The sequence below is a fragment of the Phoxinus phoxinus genome (assembly GCF_949152265.1).
Source record: "Phoxinus phoxinus genome assembly, chromosome: 23".
NCBI lineage: Eukaryota > Metazoa > Chordata > Actinopteri > Cypriniformes > Leuciscidae > Phoxinus > Phoxinus phoxinus.
The window spans coordinates 15,860,626-15,877,282 of NC_136898.1; the positions used below are offsets into that span (position 1 = coordinate 15,860,626).

At 42.0% G+C, this 16,657-nt stretch overlaps 1 protein-coding gene across 5 annotated transcripts in view; it reads right to left on the reverse strand.

Moving 5' to 3' along the window:
• Nucleotides 1-16,657, reverse strand: part of nlgn2b (neuroligin 2b) — a 184,869-nt gene that overhangs the window by 95,448 nt on the left and 72,764 nt on the right. For all 5 annotated transcript variants that reach the window (XM_079599436.1, XM_079599437.1, XM_079599438.1 and 2 more), the window contains one exon: nt 14,489-14,693. The gene's annotated coding sequence lies outside the window, so the exon portion shown is untranslated. The remainder of the gene's footprint in view (nt 1-14,488; nt 14,694-16,657) is intronic.

The window sequence follows — 16,657 nt, forward strand, 5'->3', positions numbered from 1 at the left end:
TGCAATAAGTGGCAATATGCTAATGTTTCATCTTGACGTCACAACGTGCCCTCTCAGCATCAGAGCTATCACCCTTTCATGGGCCTGGTCTAAAGGCATGTCTGTTTGGGATATATGTTTCGCGGCTGGCTGGTCTTCACAGAACAGTTTCGCCAGGTTTTACAAGTTGGATGTGCTGTCCTTGGCGACTCAAGTGCTTTCGGTAAGTGAATAACCTCTCTTATTGCTTGGGTTTTCTTGCCAAGACTGCTTATGGTCACAGTGTGTTACCGCTTCGGCTGTTGACACTGTGTATGCCCATGTACATTCATATGTGCTAACTGTTGTTGTTCTGCCCTTTATTCAGTGCAGCCTGCTCGCTTGAGCTGATATGCTAATTTTGGTGTACCTGAGCTGGCCCCTATCAGCTGAGAGCACTCCAAGAGGCATTGCTACTGGTTGAATTGTGTACTGTTCTGCTCCGTGTTGGTGTAACTTAGTCTTTGTCTTCAGGCTGATCTTCGCACTCTCACGGTAGGATTGTATACAGTTCCCGCAGTGTCAAAGCTGACGCAATGTTAAAGTGACCGCTCTCGAAAGGGAACATCTCCGGTTACTGTCCTTCGGATGAGACGTTAAAAATCGAGGTCCTAACACTATGTTCATTAAAAATCCCATGGCACTTCTCGTAAGGAGTAAGGGTGTAACCCCGGTGTCTTGGCTAAATTCCATCCATTGGCCCTTGCCAATCTTGGCCTCCTAATAATCCCATCCATTGAATTGGATCCACTCTAACACTCTCTCTCCTCTCCACCTATAGCTGGTGTGTGTTAAGCATACTGGCACCGCTGTACTGTGGCTGCTGTCGCATCATCCAAGTGGATGTTGCACACTGGTGATGATTGAGGAGAGATTTCCTGATATGATTGTAAAATGATTGTAAGTATTAGCATGTATTTGCATATTTCGCAAAAATTGGCCAGTTGTTTTTTTACTGCCGTTATCCTATAAGGTTTCAGGAAATTTGGAGTAGTGGAAGAGGTCCCACAGAGTCAAAGCTGATGCAATGTCTCGTTCCCGCCTCTCAGGGAATCGTGGTTACAATAGTAACCAGAGACGTTTTTCTTTCGTTTTAAAAGACAGACCACACTGGACATTACCTGTCAATTTTTATAATACTTTATCGGTTGGTGACATATCCTTGGAAAAATCCTGAGATCCAAAAGCTAATGCCAGCAACTTGCCTATGAGGACTTGAAAGATGAGTGCGGGCATTTCACTCACATTGGATGAGATAATGTCACATTTGCATAGGCCGTACTATTTGAATTCAGGATTGGTTTACTGCCAAATTAAAATATTGAACAGAACGCAACTGAAAACAACGCTATTAACCGGTTAATGGTCATTTCAAATAAGCGTTTCTGTTCCAAAACAATTAAACTTGATTTCAGTTTTACTTTTGTTTATGTTCCTGTTAAAATTTTATTGGTTTCTGGGTTTTTTTTTCATTCCTTGAACCAGTTCGGAGCCCTGGTTTAAACACAAATGGACATCAAATTATAAACATATTAAACAACAGGGCTAAATCTGTACACAGAGCATAATGGAAATATTTAAAGATGCAAAACAAAGAAAATAGTTTATGAATTGATGATCCATGAGTGGATTTTTTTATTTGTATTTAATATTAAAGAGATGAAAGAACTGACTGGATAGAGGAAGGATGTTTTAGTATGGAGGAATGGCTGGGACAAACATGATGCACTCACACACAAACACATGGCACAAAGCTGCTAAGGATAAGCAGATTAAATACACAGGGTTTCCTGGAATGTGATGGGAGTGGTCCCCACTGACATCCCAGATCCACCAGCCTGTCCTAGTTATGTAACCAGCCAATGTTTCAGTTACCATGCTGTCAAAACATTAAGTGTCACCACAGTCCCAAAACACCACTAGAGAGTCAGCCTATAGTCTCTAATTCTGCCTCAACTTAAGTCTGGTCTCATCATTTCAGTTATGTAGAGTAATTACGGCAATAATTCTAATGTTAAATTACCACATATTACACACATTTAGATTTCATTAAATCATTAAGATTTCCCTGCTTTTAAATGTATTCAGCTCAACTAGAATTGACACGACTCAAAAAATGTAACTCACTCTCACTATGCCGTTTTGGGTGCTTCTTGCCTCCAGTGTGGGGAATTGCTTCCACCTCTCTCTCTTTACAATCGCACCATGCCTGATATTAAAAAATGGCCTCCACATATTTGCAGAGTGATAAAAATTCCCAAAGAGAATTCAGAGCGACCATCAATCCTCAGAGACAGGATGGAATAAACAGTCAAAACAGATAGTCTCTCAGTCGCTCACTTGATATATGTGAGTTTCTCTCAAGATGTACAGATGTAATGCAAGATAAGTTTTTCTGTCACTCTCTATATAAACCATGTTTATAAGCAAAATATTTATTGATTCTTGCCGAAGCAAGTACTACAATTGCTCATACTCAGGGTTACCAGTTTGGTGCACAACTCCCGTGAATGATACCTCAAAATATCATGCGACTTGTTGAGAAGAGGCGTTCAATTACTTTTCTAAGTAATCAGACTTAAAAGGATAGTTCCCCCAAAAATGAAACTGTCAACATTTACTGACCTTCAAGTTGTTTCAAACCTGTCTGTCTACTTTCATGTGCAGAACACAATATTTTGAAGAATGATTCAACTGTTTTTGTCCATACAGTGAAAGTCAATTGGATCCAAAACCACACTGGACTCTTTCGACTTTCATTGCATGAACAAAATAACCTCCCACATCAGTGTAGGCTTGTGGCAAACACTGCCCACATTTGCTTCAGAAAATGTAAATAACATTTGATGCCCTCAAGAGAACCATAGCTATTTTTTTCTAAAACTGTTAATCAATAATTATCCTTTAACTAAATAAATAACTAGCAGTGTAACCTGTTCAGAACCTTCTCATGAAATATGCACCTTCAAAATTATTATATCCTCAAAAAAAAAAAATACAATAAAATGTTTTGATTTAATAGGTATAGTGAGTGTTTTTCAGCAAGGCAAAACCCTGTGCTGTGCGGTTTTCTCTCCATGAACCAGCTGCAGTGGTGTGTAAGTATGACTCAGGTTCTCTCAGCAGGTGCAGGATGGTAATCATTAGGAGGACACCTTGCTGGGGGGTGGGGGTGTTCGCAGCCTGTTTATCAAGGTGTTTTTCAGAGCCAGCCAGTGTCCCCCCTCTGCTTCTAATGTAATCCATCCATCTTTCACTCTGTCCTTGTTTTCTATCCACCCTAATTTGCCCCTCTCTTTCTCTCCTCTCTTTTTTGCAAGTATCATGCTGTCTCTCTCCCTCTCTCTATGGAGCATTGTTAGTCTTGTGCATTTATCTTCATTTACAGAGTAAAAGTATTAATAGTTTCTAGGGCAACATATGAAGGATGTTGCAGCTACTGTACATATTGGAGGGAGGAAGGGTGACGGGGATTTACCGAGCAAATAAACGCTATAATCGAATGGTGTAGGGGAGACCAGGGAGTGTTGTGACAATGTTTAAATGTCTGTAACTGATTTGACTATGACTGATAAAGTCATTTAGACAACTCGCCACTACACTTTATAAATGTTTTTAATGTTAAGTACAAACAGTGTATTCCTCCAAAATTGGAATTTGTTGTAGCACACAAAAGTGTCGGATATTCAAACTTGTTCATTAATTTTTTTGGGATCAAATTTCCTGGTTCATAACTATTTCCATCTTCCATCACCACACCCACCCTAAAGTCATTTTAATTTAGCATAGGTGATTTCACCCCTGTAGTAAATTTAGAATTCGTCTAACCAATGATGTTACAACACTCCCTACTCTCTCTTTCCTTCTCTCGTTTTCTCTGTCCCACCTCATATTTCATTTAGGACTCTGCCAGTGTCGCCTTTTCTGTTCCTTCAGCCTTATACTCGTTTTTCTGAAAGGGTTTGGCTTGAATTCAGAGACTTCAGCCCCTCTGTAATTGGCCTAAAAAATGAAGGAGCACTTGTGTGTGTGAGAGATATACTGTGTCTTAAAGCTGGGCAGAAGTGACTGGCATTTATTCTCCTACTTGCCTTCATAAGCAGATGAGAGATGTTAATTAAAATTTCTTAAATTATATATTTCTCTCACATCCAAAGGAAACGCAGGGATATGCAGTAATTGGCCAGCCCTCTAAAGCTTTGAAGTAAAATTGCTTGGGCAACGTTGGATGAAACTGGATTATGATTTGTCAGGATATTCCTGTCTCTTTCTTTTTTCCATTCTTCCACTTGATCTCTTTAAGATGGCACTTGTCCCTCAACCATCCTTTCTCTTTTTCTCTACTTCTCCTTAGTGCTTCACAGCATGAGATGAAGAATTCACCATTCTGGTAGAAGCAGAAAAATCTATTTTCCATCACTTTAGTTCAGTGGGCTCTCCTCTATGGCTCTGAGACACTGAGTTTGGCATGATGTGTTCCCCTTGGAGGGTACACTTGCCGCACTGGTGTGAGAACTCACACAGCTGTGCCACTGGGTACAGATAAATGTGGGCAGCAGAGCTTATATATAGGCTTTCGAGTATGCTGTGTGAGATTGTGTGGAAGGAAGCAGAAAATATTTATCCAACAACTGCAAAAGTAGTATCAAAACACTATAATTAAATATTTTCTTTCTTTGATATGATAAAAAAAACTCTTGTTGCACCTAAATAGCTCTTTAAAGCATTAACATTTCCAAAATTGGTAATAGCATTACAAGTCTCACTATAGTAAACACATTAATACTTCCACAAAAAACACTACCACAAAAAAACTAAAAAATAGTGGCACCATGGTCATGGTACCAGGTGCAAATTTCATAATATTTTGGGAATACCATTGATTACCAGATTATTGTAATATGTTTTTTACATGATAATCCAAAGCATCTTAAAAATACCATGATTCATAGTACATCTAAAAAAAAAAGTGAATGTGCATTCAAATATTTATAAATTGTAATGAAACTCGGATTTATTATTCATTCATTGTTTGTTAAAGTCCCCCTGTGGTGAAAATCAAGTTTTTAATGTTGTTTATATATGTCTATGTGACCTTTCTAGGCCTTGAAAGCTGAAAGAGAATATTGGAAATTATACTGAAAATCTATTTTGTGTTCCAGGGTAGTCATGTCATACTTTAAAAAAAGGACAATTTTCAGTTTGGGAAGAAGTATTCTTTTAAAGGCCTAAGTTACAATTGTTATCACCTATTCGGATGGAAATATAATCTCCGTGTTAATTACAGAGGTGGGAATGTGTGATATTTTAAGTGGACAGCGCGGAGAGACGGCAACCGGGGCAGGGCGGGTTAGCACCCCAAACTGCAGCTCCCGAGAGGGAGCACCCAAAACACGCTACGAAAAACCCTAAAGAGAAATACCCCCAGGGGCGCCCGAGAGGGGGGGAGAATGAGCGCCCCGAACGGACTGTTTTTCTGGCAACGACTAATGCAAATGGACAATCGACGACGAGTGCAGTCTGCAAATGTGGCAAGGTCTGCAAAAACACGACTGGTCTAAAAATACACCAGACCAAGATGGGCTGCCTAAGGAAGCTTGTGACGCAACGCACAGTGCCAGTACTCAGTACAGCACCTGGTGAGACGGAGGAGGAACCAGGCCCGGACACATACCACAGTGCCCAGAGCCTCCAAGCACCACAAGCTACACCCCAAAGCAGACCATCAGAGCGGCGCCGGTTTTTGTGGCCTGCTGCCAACAAAGAGTCAGTGTGGCGACAGTTTGATGAAGATGTTGATGCAGCCCTTGAAGCAACAGCCAAGGGTGGTGTGGACCAGAGGCTCCGAACCATGAGCACGTTCATAATCAGCATCGCTTCAGAAAGGTTTGGCGCCAAGGAACAACGCGCCACCAAGACGTCTACTGCGGCACCAATTCCGAACCGACGAGAGGTCAAGATTGCCCAACACAGACAAGAGCTGAGGACACTCAGGAGCCAGTACCGAAAGGCAAGCGAGGAGGAAAAGGTAGCCCTGGCAGAACTTAGGGGTGTGGTAAGGAAAAGGCTAATCACCCTTCGGCGGGCTGAGTGGCACAGGAAGAGGGGCAAGGAGAGGGCACGTAGGCGCAGTGCCTTCATTGCAGATCCATTCGGTTTTACAAGGAAGCTGCTGGGAGAGAAACGCAGTGGTCAACTCTCATGTCCGGAGGAGGATATCAACCGCTATATCCGCAACACCTACAGCGATGGCATGAGGGAGCACGACCTTGGTCACTGTGCAGCCCTTATATGCCCACCTGAACCTAGCACCCTCTTTAACATCAACGAACCTACCCTTAAGGAAGTCAAAGAGGTTATTAAATCTGCCAGAACATCATCAGCACCGGGCCCAAGTGGAGTTCCATACAAGGTCTTCAAACATTGCCCCAGGCTTCTGGAACGTCTTTGGAAGATTCTAAGAACTATCTGGAGAAGAGGGAAAGTACCTCAGCAGTGGAGATATGCAGAGGGCGTGTGGATTCCCAAGGAGGAGAATGCAAGTAACATCGAGCAGTTTAGGACAATCTCCCTCCTCAGTGTGGAATGCAAAACCTTCTTCAAGATTGTTTCCAATCGTCTGATGGGATTTCTCCTTAAGAACACCTACATAGACACCTCGGTGCAGAAAGGAGGAATACCAGGGGTCCCAGGGTGTATTGAACACACAGGGGTTGTGACACAGCTGATCAGGGAGGCACGAGAGGGCAAAGGGGACTTGGCAGTGCTGTGGCTGGACCTTGCCAATGCTTATGGATCGATACCACACAGATTGGTGGAATTGGCCCTGAGCAGATACCACGTCCCAGAGAAGATTCAAAATCTCATCCTTGACTATTATAACAACTTCAGTCTTAGGGTGTCCTCTGGGACTTCAATATCGGAGTGGCATCGTCTGGAGAAGGGTATAATTACAGGCTGCACAATCTCTGTGTCTCTGTTTGCACTGGCCATGAATATGCTCGTGAAGTCTGCAGAAGTGGAATGTAGAGGTCCACTGTCCAGATCTGGCACCCGACAACCCCCGATTAGAGCATTCATGGACGATCTCACGGTCACCACAACCACAGTGCCCGGATGCAGGTGGCTTCTGCGAGGCCTCGAACAGCTCATTACTTGGGCAAGAATGAGCTTCAAGCCCGCGAAATCCAGGTCCTTGGTCTTGAGGAAAGGAAAAGTAGCTGATCAGTTCCGCTTCATGTTGGGAGACACCAGAATTCCATCAGTGTCAGAAAAGCCAGTGAAGAGCCTGGGCAAGCTCTTCACTCACAACCTGAAGGACACCGCTGCACGGAGGGGAACCAGCGATGACCTCGACACATGGCTCTCGGCAGTGGATAAGTCAGGGCTTCCTGGTAGGTTCAAGGCCTGGATCTACCAACATGGCATCCTCCCTCGTCTCCTCTGGCCACTGCTGATATACGAAGTCCCAATTACCACCGTGGAGGGCTTTGAGCGGAAGGTCAGCCGATTTCTGCGCAGGTGGCTGGGCCTGCCACGGAGCCTAAGCAGCATTGCTCTCTTTGGCCATAACACCAAGCTACAGCTTCCCTTTAGTAGTCTGGCAGAGGAGTTCAAGGTCACCCGAGCCAGAGAAGTCCTACTCTACCGAGACTCAGTTGACACCAAGGTCTCCTCAGCAGGGGTAGAGGTCAGAACAGGAAGGAAGTGGCGCGCCCAGGATGCAGTGGAACGGGCGGAGGCAAGGCTGCGGCATAGCACCCTGGTGGGTACGGTGGCTACTGGGCGGGCCGGACTTGGTAGCAATCCCAAGCCATGCTACAGCAAAGCCAGAGGAAAGGAGAAGCGGAAGCTTATCCAGGAGGAGGTACGAGCCGAGGTGGAGGAAGCTCGCTTCAGCAGAGTGGTGGGCATGTCCAAGCAGGGGGCCTGGACAAAGTGGGAGCAAACAGCTGGCCGTAAGATCACTTGGGCAGAACTCTGGAAGGCGGAACCACACCATTTCAAGTTCTTGGTCCAGTCAGTGTATGATGTCCTTCCTAGCCCTGCCAACCTGTTCACCTGGGGCCTGGTGGACTCACCTGCTTGCCAACTCTGCCAGAAAAGGGGATCATTAGAGCACATCCTTAGCTGCTGCTCAAAAGCCTTGGGAGATGGGCGTTATCGTTGGCGCCATGACCAGATCCTGAAGGCAGTAGCAGACGCCATCTGCACTGGCATTAATATCAGCAAGCAGCATCATCCAACCAAGTCTGCAATTGCCTTTGTTCGAGCAGGCGAGAAGCCTCAGCCCCCTAGAAAGACCCAAGGGGGCTTGCTCGCAACAGCAAGAGACTGGCACCTCCTGGTGGACCTGGGGACTCAATTGAGGTTCCCAGAATCCATTGCCGTCACATTATTACGACCGGACATGGTCTTGATGTCTGCAGCAAGTAAGCAGGTGGTGTTACTTGAACTAACGGTCCCCTGGGAAGATAGAATGGAGGAAGCCCAGGAAAGGAAGAGGGCCAAGTACGCTGATCTGGTAGCTGAGTGTCGGAGGAATGGGTGGAAGGCCCGCTGTGAGCCTGTTGAAGTGGGCTGTAGGGGCTTCGCAGGACAGTCTCTACACCGGGTCCTGGGACTCTTAGGGATTTGCGGACTGCACAGGCAAAGAGCCATTAAGAACATCCTGGAAGCCGCTGAAAAGGCAGCACGGTGGCTCTGGTTAAGGAGGGGGGACGCGTGGCGTAGGGCGCTACCTGGACACAAGTCGGGGCCTGATCACCCCCGGCTGGGTCGCCCGGGTGAGGGTGTCTGATGTAAGACCCGAAACACCCTATGACCCCGGGAGTATCACTGACGATGTGTCCAGGTTGCACCACAAGGTGTATTCAAGTACTAAGTTATAATTAAAACCTTGAGTAAACTTTACATCATTTTATAGAAGTGGCTGCTTAATAAACGAACAGAGAAATCTATATATATTGTCTTACCTGACGTTGATATTAAAATGGCCAGAGGACCACGGAGTTTGCGAAACACTAAGTAATTTCCTCTGGAATTTATAAAAAGGTTGTATGTAAAAAACAAACTGGGAAGATTAAAATCGCAAAGTACACCAAGAAAACTAGTCCTGTCCGAATAGGGCTTTAAAGTAATCAGTAACCAAACATAACCAGTTTTAAAGTCTGACATGTCTCGTACACACATGGGCTGAACCAAAGGGTACTCCGAGGACACAGACAGAAATGTGTCCTTAGTGCGTGTCCATGTCTAGCTTTGGATGAGAAGTGATGTAATGATTTGTACACACTTTGGCTGGTGGTGAGCAAATGAGACAGGAGATTGCGGGGGGTTGACAGCCTGAATCACCTCATCATGTCTGTAAGGGCTTCATACACAGGTAACAGGAAGTGACTTAGACAGGGGGAGGATGGAGAATCATCCTGTAAAAGCCCTTGAGAAAATCTCTCTCTCTCTCTCTCTCTCTCTCTCTCTCTCGGTTACCGCAGTATGGCAGCTATCTCTCACCCACGCACTCTTGTGGAGCTCTAAGTATCTGGAGACTTATTTGCATTTTTTCAATCGAATCTGAATATCTCGTATTAGAATCTATATTCACAGGCCCTGCTGGTATGTCTGTTCGGCAATGGCTTTCCTGGTGTGTATGAGGGGTGTTCTTTCTTTCATAGACTGTGACAGAGGGGGGTGGGTGTTCTCTAATGGATCTGAGAGGTGATCAGATATCAGGCACAATACGTGAAGGGCAAAAGGAGCACAATTAAGGAAAGCATCTAGCCTTAAAGAGAAACTCCAGCTGAAAATGGACATTCTGCCTTTGTTCTCTAATCTTGAGTGATCTTTTGACAGAAAATTGGTATATTTCTTTCATCACAAATTCAGCAATTGGTTGTGTACCAATCTTTGAACTTAAGCATTGGACCGTATCATGTAAAATACCTTGATTTCCATTTTAGAAGTCGGAAGTAAATTGCCTTCTAAAATGGAAATCTGAGCCAAAAGGAGCAAAAAGATGAGGCAGTTGTCAAATGTTGTGCAATATAAGATTAATTTCTCAAACTTGAAATCATTTAATAGACTTTACGCTTGCAGAGTAAATGACAGTATTACATTTCAGGGTCTTGGCAGCTGTTTCTGCACTGGCTCTGTACTGTCATGGCGACCTCGCAGGATACTCGCTGTTCCCATTTTGTGACTTCCTTGGACACTGTATTCACATTATGTTTATGGCAGGTTATGTAATAGTCCTGTTTGGACTCCTTTTAGGAGATGGAAGGGATATGGTTTATGAAACGCAGGGTTTTCTGCAAACAGTTTAATAGACAGCTCATATCAGCCTAGACACTCACACAGATTACACTCACACAAAGTCTGCAAACTGACTGTTAGTCTGTCTGGAATTAATTTCACCTCTGCACCCAGGATCAAAGGTGAATTATTACAACACTTGAGAGCCTCATAATCCAGGCACCACGAGCAACAGAATCCCACTGAAGCTGAATGAGGGATTATAGGATGTTGTACCCATCTGATGTTGGGTGGCATCTGTTTGACCCAGCTTGCCAGGCATTGGGTTTAATTTGAACCCTATTAAACCTGTTGTTTTATGTCTCTGCCATGCTATCCTTACAAACAGAACCATAAATACTCATTGAAAAAAAAATTTGGTACAAGATTTATTTTGAAACAGTCAACACTTGTTAGTAAATTTCAGAAAGAATTACAAAGAAATTAAAAGTATTACATTAGGGCTTTTTACACTTGAAATATTTAACCCTGGGTCATTAAAAACCCAGGGTAAATGGATTCCTTGGTCATCTTGCTTCACATTTCTCATAATTTATCTGGGGGTAACAATTAAACCTGGGTTTTCATATGCTGACGTTTTACACTGTGCATTCCTAAACCCTGGGTTAAGTGTCATTGTCATTGATTGGACGAACGCTGCACGTGACCCATGTAGATAAAGGCTCTAGCATTGCGCATCCTCATATTATGTATTGCCGCTTGTACTATCAAGTTTGTCATGGATGGACTTTTCAGACTCCAAAATAAGAATGAAACGGTGTCTTCTTTCCTTTGACAGTCACGTTTTGTGTCACCATTTGACATTTCTTTCCATTAAACTCTCTAACATAGCCTACTGTTTGACTTCTAGTTACAACAAGTGTGAAAAGTTCCTTTCCACAGGTTCTTTCAATTCTAATGCTGACCCAAGGTGGGCACTCCACATTCCTCTACCACCACACAATCGGTACCACATAAAGAAATGCCACATATAGAAGTAAACAATGAAAAGTGAAGCGCTAAATTAATTAAAAGAAGCATTTAAAAAAAGTTGGGTAACACTTTACTTTAAAGGGTTAGTTCACCCAAAAAAAAAAAAAAATTCTGTCTTCATTTACTCATCCTCATGTCGTTCCAAACTCATAAGACTTTCATTCATCTTCAGAAATGAATATACTTTTAATAAAATCTGAGCCAGTTCTGTAGTCTCCATAGACAGCTATGCAACTACCAATTTGACGCTTCAAAAAGTTCATAAAGAGATCGTAAAACGCAGAGCCGGCTCAAGCCTTTATGGGGCCCTAAGCTGAATTTTATTTGGGGGCCCATGGTGCCACCAATATGATTGACTATTGTCAATGCTTAAATATTCGCAGACTGAAAAAGGCACCCATTATCAATTTTATTAGTTGTAGCTGTGTTGCTTACATCAATGTCTGTCTGGCATGTTTTTCCCTTTTTTTATTTTTTTTTAGTTTACGGTTTTACATTTTAACAGTATCAAACCCAAGCTTACTTTAGAAAAAACAGTTTCTTTTCAATTTTAAAATTAAACACTTAAAATAAGACATATTTTCATATACAGATCAGATGGACCTGTAACAAGATAACAATAATAAATGTATTAACATTAAAGGGATAGTTCACCCATGAAAATTCTGTCATTATTTACTCTCTCCATGTATCATTTTTTTTTTTCTTCTGCTGAACACAAAATAAAATATTTTGACAAATGTGTGTAACCAAACAGTTGATGGACCCCATTGATTTCCATAGTACTTTTTTCCTACTATGGAAGTCAATATGGTCCATCAACTGTTTGGTTAACGACATTCTTCAAAATATATTATTTTGTGTTCAGCAGAAGAAAGAAATTGATACATGGAGAGTGAGTAAATAATAACAGAATTTTCATTTTTGGGTGAACTATCCCTTTAACTATCTATGTGTATAGGCTGCTGTCCCTTGAAGATCTGCATGCTTCTACACACAGTGACAGATGCAACTGGTCACTTTCACTTTAGACATAAATGACCGCTTCAGCGTAGGTTCTGCCAGGAAGACTCAATCAGCGTGCCACGTATTACTTCTCTCCTAACCAATCATGTGCTAACACTCACAGTATAAAAGATCGGTACTTACATTCGTCTGAGTTCGCAGATGCTGACGCTGCCAAGTACCTCCATCCTCCCCAACCACCACCCAGATGGCACCTTCCCCTTCATCCTCCCCACCACCACCAGGATGGTCCCTTCCTTAACCTCCAGGGGGGGTCGGCTGCGCCCCTGCCTTCGTCTTCAGGCAGGATATGCAGATTCCGCTACCCTCGCATTGCTCTCTAAGGACGGGGCCTACGCCAAAGAACTTTATAAATTCATGCTTGCTGGGCTGTTAATAAATATACGCTGTTATATCAATTTATCTCCCGAGTCTTTCTGGTAGAACCGACTGTTTTTATGTAAACCTTGTGTGTATTTGACATGTGTGTATTTGACAATCAGACGCTATTTAGATAAAGTCCAGTAATCGGGTGCCGTTTGACAGGTTTTTAGTGCGCGAGCTCGGTGTGTACGCGACTAAGCGCTCAGAAAAAAGACGCATGTCAGAATAGCACGCGAATGAAATGTTTAAACGGCAAGGCTTTAAAACAAATGCAAATAATACACTTTTGTGATATCGAAAAAGTGCAGTGTCCGGTGAGGAACTCTACCGGTGCGTTAACATGTGATGCAAATGTACGTCGAGATACAGCCAGGTCACAGTCGCAGGATCTATGGTCGGACCATAGTTTGGGGGCCCCCTAGTGGCGGCGGGGCCCTAAGCAGCCGCTTAGTTCGCTTATAGGGAGAGCCAGCTCTGGTAAAACGAATCCATATGAATTGAGTGGTTTGGTCCACATTTTCTGAAGAGACTCGATCGCTTTATTTGATGAACAGATTGAATCTGGGCTTTTCTTCACATATGAACATTGATCAGCAAACACAAACAGAAGCTCAAACGAACCTGCTTGATGCACGAGAACAAACCTCATTGGTTCTTGCTGAAGCTCAAACGTGCTGCGTAACACACGAGGATGAACCTCATTGGTTCTCGCACTTCAAGAGAACATGCTTGAGCTTCCGTTTATGATAATTGATGAAAATGTAGACTAAACAGCTCAATTCATAGGGATTAGTTTTACTATATCTTTATGAACTGTTTGAAGCGTCAAAGTAGTTGCGTAGCTTTTTATTAAAAAGATTTGTGTACTGAAGATGAACAAAAGTCTTACGGGTTTGGAATGACATGAGGTTGAGTAATTAATGAAATTGTTTTCATTTTTGGGTGAACTAACCCTTTAAGGTGACATATTTATATGTTACATATACTTACTATGGTAATAAAAGAAAATTATGCCTAAATACCAGTAACTAACCCTAAACTTAACCATAACCCTATAGTAAGTACATGTAGTAAATTAAAAATGTAGTAAGTACTTTTTTGTATAATTACACTAACAATGTCACCTTATAACAATTTGCAACCAAAACTCATCGCAAAGTAAAACTTAAAGAAAGTGTTGCAAAAGAATTGCAACATGAAATCTGTTGGAAACAAAAAAAAAAAGCATCACAATTCTCTGGTTTCATTTACAACATCCATTGTTTTTGCAATTAACTACAGCTTTTGCAACTGTGTCATCATTTAGACTAAAATGAGATCCTCACTGTGTTTGTGCCAGATAAAACTCTTCTGAAGGTAAATTACATAATCGGAAAGTTATATTTTCAAAATGATATTACTCCTTTAAATAGCTGCACTGCAGTTCGCTGTACTTTATTAGAATTAGATGCTTGAAGCCCAACTGTTTTTAAATTATAAGTATCAGATTGGAAAGCTGCATTTTTAAAGCAGCTTCCCCAGCACCGATAAATACTGAATGTGACATTTTCGCAGGCACTGTAACAACGGTTTGAAAAACTCTTACTCTGCACAAAGGCTAATTACCAGTAATTGACTTTTTCCCTGGTGTTTAACCTTAAGTAAATAATTTAAAAAAGCTTCAGAAGAGCTTTTAAATGATTTAAACTTTGTCAAACTCTTGTTTTCAGACATCAAACGGTGTTCTGTTTCGTTGTTCTGAACAGGTATACTGTACGTCTGTAGTTTATACTGTGTTGTGCTTGTTTATTTTTTTCACCTTTGAGTTTCAGAGTGTCTGCAGAGTGCTGGTGTGGGCGTCCAGAGATGCGTGGGAAGACTGGGGAGACGAGACCAGACGCTGAAGCTGTCAGAGTTTAAATAGACGAGAAAGTGAAGTACTGCTCATCTTGTACTGACTCACAGATGACTGAGGTGGCTTGGGACGATATGAGGGGGTCAGGGAACAATGATGACTGAATCACCTGAAAGAAGCAGTGGTAGAGAAAGCAAGAGCATTGGTTAAGGAGAAAAGACACCAGAGGAAAAACATTAGTGATAATTGAGACGCCAGGTGAATTTGCCCAGTCATTTTGAATTATTCATGCCTGAGTCAGAGTGTAAAAAAAAAAGAAAAAACTGCCAGGAGAGAGAGACTGCAGAATCAAAGAAAAAGAGCAAATAAATGAATGCCGGAGAGAATAAATGAGTTTCAGGTTGTCTAACCTAACTCAGGGGACTCAGGCCTGAGTTTCCTATGAATTTACACAACACTGCTGGGCATAAAAATCCTTTCCTCATTACGGTTCTTCTTTTAACTTTCAGTCTGTTGTCATGAAAAAAAAAAAACTTATATTTCCTCTGTATTTATGTCTAATTTTTAAACAGAGTGTGTGCTGATGCAAAGCTTCTTTATTATGAGAAACCTTAAAAAGCCATCCTCAAGTGCTTTCAGAGATGCACCAGAGCACAAAATACTCAACGTCATCTCAAAACACCCACTTTATAGCAAACACAAAAGAAAGCATTCAGGGTCCAACTACTTATCAACTAACTTTGAGGCTAATAGACAACTCCAGCAGAGAAAGTCTCCCTGTACCCTGAGAAATTAATGAAACTTTATGACAAGAGACATCACTATTCACAACAGTAAAGACTCTAGTAATACTGGAATCAATAATAATGTAAAAAACGTATACAAAGAATGCACAATACTGTATGAGCAAATAAGAATATAGCAGGATGATTAAACAAGCATTTAAAAGTGATAAAATTATACACACAAACAGGTGATTTTACAAACCCATTAAATATTCACAAATCTTTCACTTTTTGCCAACCATAATGAGAGTGCAACTATAAAGAGTTTAAATTCAGCTTTTTCACTGGAATCAGCCTAAAAAATAACCGCACAAGCACACTGTTACAGTCTGTACATAATAATTGTTCCTCACACTGTCACTATCATAATGCTTTGTCCTTTATCATTTCCATTACAACTTTCTTTTCACTGTTTGTTTAGACCTTGTATCGCTATGACATCACTTGCTTCTGAGAAAATCTCACTTAAAAATGGCTTCGCGTCGTGCCAGGCTAATGCCTTTACATAACACCCTTCAAATGTTTTAATTAAATGAAAAATAAAGCATAAATTGGGGGTGGTTGACATTCAGCAAATGGCGGATAGTTTTAGACTGTTTGAGAACATCCTACGTCTATTAATAGCGGAGCACCATGGCGGTGTTTACAAGTGGCATTTAGTCATGCTTGTACTCGATTAGACAGATGTGAACTTCTCGTCTAAACCCACATTAAAGCTAAGGCCCTGCACAATCACGGCAAATTACATCTGCACTCCCATGAACAATCTGATGCGCCGCACTATTGTGAAGATTAATCTCCTTCGGTAATGCTGACCAGACTTGCAATGGTCTGGATTTCCCGCCACTTTCACATTCTTCAATCCAGCTTGTGCCATGCCTGAGTGTGCGTGTTGTTAATGCTTTTAAACAAAGATGTTCTGTCACATTTTTTATCCCTAGCTTAGTGTTCTAGGGGGAGGGGTATCTAAAAAAAACATGTTTCTATAACTGCCTGTCTCTATTCACCTTAATTTACATTCAAGCATTTGGCAGACGTGCCAAGCAAGTGACTTACAGTGCATTCAAGGTATACATTTTATCAATAGGAGTGTTCACTGGGAATGACCTTGGCATTGCTAGCCTCATGCTCTGCCCGCTCAGCTATAGGAACACATTTCAAAACAACAGGAACACTAGCATTTTAAGGGGAACCTGTAAGATATTTCAAGATATACCAATACCCTTCGCTCTTAATGGTTAATTAAAATGCTAAGAAATCACAATAATAAATGAATGTCGATGTGAAAGCAACCTGAAGAGATTGACAAGTGACAGAGAATGAATGTTTTTGTTGGCTAGAATCAATT